The sequence below is a fragment of the Nestor notabilis genome, unplaced genomic scaffold, assembly GCF_000696875.1.
Source record: "Nestor notabilis isolate BGI_N333 unplaced genomic scaffold, ASM69687v1 scaffold19233, whole genome shotgun sequence".
NCBI lineage: Eukaryota > Metazoa > Chordata > Aves > Psittaciformes > Psittacidae > Nestor > Nestor notabilis.
In genome coordinates, this window is record NW_009922708.1 from 133,289 (window position 1) to 135,892 (window position 2,604).

Here is a 2,604-nt window from a genome sequence, read left to right on the forward strand (position 1 = left end):
CAATGAGAGCAACAGGACCAAGCCCCTGTCCCATGGATCACACCAGCTACACGCATCAGTTGGTTTCACACCCGTTTCCATTTGCTCTACAAGTGCAAAACGGCTGCAGAAAGAATCTGTGCAATAGCACAAGAGTCAAAGGGGAGCAATCGGAGCAGCTGGGACTTCAGATGCCTAAAACCAAATACACATAGAGTGGTAAAACACAGCCTCAGAGAGACTGCTGAGGGTAATAGAGCAAAATAGGAGGAACATGGGCTTAGTCTGCCCATAGCCCTGATCTGAAGGTTTGGGCAAAGCAGAATTTCAAAGAATGCTTCAGGATGGCTTATTGGCTCTGAGTGCATCATTCACAGCAAATACATCACCTGTGATCAGCAGAGATCTCGGAGAGTGAGGGGCCAAGAATCTCAACTCACTCAACACCACTATAAAGCCAAGCTACCTTCACGAACACCAGTGGAATTACACTGTATTTACCTTGGCAGAGATGGGGCCAGAGCCTGGCCCAAGACCTCACAGGATCAGTTAGATTCCATAATGGGGGAACTTCAGACAGCCCCACTCTGCTATCCTGCTGCTGTCAGTGCTGCGAGGGTGTGCCAGGATTTATGAGCCTGAAAGTAAACCTGCACTTGTTTAAAACAAAACCAAACCCTACCTAAAAATGGGGCAGATGTGAAACTTCAGCCAGGTTGTCTCTGTCACAAAAGCAGGGATCAGAAATAAATGCCCCATCAGCCTCAAATGTTCACATTGCAAATAAGAGAAGAGCCCAGAGAGATCACAAGGGCAGAGAAAACAGACGCTCCTCTTGCACAGGTTTTTCCACAGCCCTGAGGCACCTGGCTATCATTTGTGCCTTTGAACTGATTATCCTCATCAGGCATTTGGACTCAGCCCAGCACCAAGGGAACACGAGATGCACAAGAGGTGTGAGAATGACAGCTTCACAGCTACCAGATTAGAACTGCAAATTATCCAAGAGGTAGGGCAAGTTTCTTTAAAAAGAAAAATTTCCATGTCCATATACCGCTGAGGAATCCATTCAAGATTTTCACTAAGAGCAAAGGCTGTGTCTCAATTTTCCTTTTCTTGGGAAAGTGGCAGAGAAGGGACACACGAGCAGTTATGGGTCACTTTGACAAAGCAGCTGGAATGAATTTTCTTCTTCTCTCATCGAGTTTTGGTTAAGTTTTGTAGTGTTTCATGTAATTAGAAAAGTGGCATCTACAGAATTCTTTGCCTGAAGATTGCAAATCTGGCTGATCAGAAAGTGCCTGGGATGAGTCAGTGTTATTAGTGCAAAAAAACATCTCACAGGCATACCAGGCAACCAGACTACCCTTCCTGCAGTGACTGCCAGTGCTCCAGCCTTGTCACTTCCCTGCTTGCACATTCACGGCATTCAGAGAAATAATACTTCTAGTGTAAACATTAAGCATCAACAAGCCTAGCACTGCTGCCCAGGCATTATAGAAAAGAAAACTCACCACATTTGGACAGGAAATCAGTCCCAGGGTCAGAAACAGGTCTACAGCATTCTCAGACCTGCATGACTGTCTGCTTCCTGTCCTGCACAATGGGTGCACTGCAAAGGAATTGGTTCCAGCAACAGGAACAAAAGTAACCTTCAAGGTTGCACACTGAACAATTACTTTGCCAGTTGTGCTTTGATGCCAAGTGTTTCAGTTTGCCAAACTTAGCTCTTTTTCATTTTAGAAGCTTAAGGAATGGAAACAAGCTGCTTTGTATACTTTCCAGTAAGGCGATTTATTGGATGGTTGTGGTACTTGATGAAGTCCAGGACTACTCCCTCCAGTACCTGACAGCAGCCCTTGTCAAATGATGGTACCAGACATCCAGTAACTGAGGAGTACAGCTCTCTTCTCTTCCTGTGTTTTGCATTATGTCCAGTAACTACAAGGGAATTTAGATTATACCAGTGTAAAATCTTGCTTGGCTGCAGTGGTGTGAGAGTTCAAAACCTAGCTTTCAAACAATAGATTAGAAGAGATCTATAATTAGCATGCTCACTTCCATGCAACTGGAAATGACTACACCTCATGAAAGAATTTGGAGCAACAAGCCATCCAGAAGCATTTGATTGCACCTACCTCTTTATACCAAAGTCAAGTGTTACAACAGTCTGTCATTGTCCAGCAGAACTGCAACAGGTGAGTGCAAGCTTCATTCTGGTTTACATTCTGAAGCACAGTATCATGAAAAACTGAAAACAGAATCCCAAGCTGAGGAATGGGAGGAAGAGGGGGTGAACAAAGAGGAGAGTAAGCAATTACATCAGATCGGACCAATTTAGTGTTTTGAAGCCACACAATGTTTAGCTTTTCCTTCTGTTTGTTTCAAGTTTTGGTGTAGAAAGTATGTGCGGATGCTAATGCAACCTTCCCTGTAAGTGCTCGATCTAGCAACGAACAAAGTTTTGGTGTGTTCAGTTTGGTTTATAAACATTTCCTTTAAGTGAAGACCTGTAGTGCCATTGAAACCAAAACTTTGTTACTGTTGGCAAAAAAATAAAGCAACTTTTCTTTACAAGCATTTTTCCACTTAAATTAAAAACCTGAAGCTTTCCCATAATTCCTT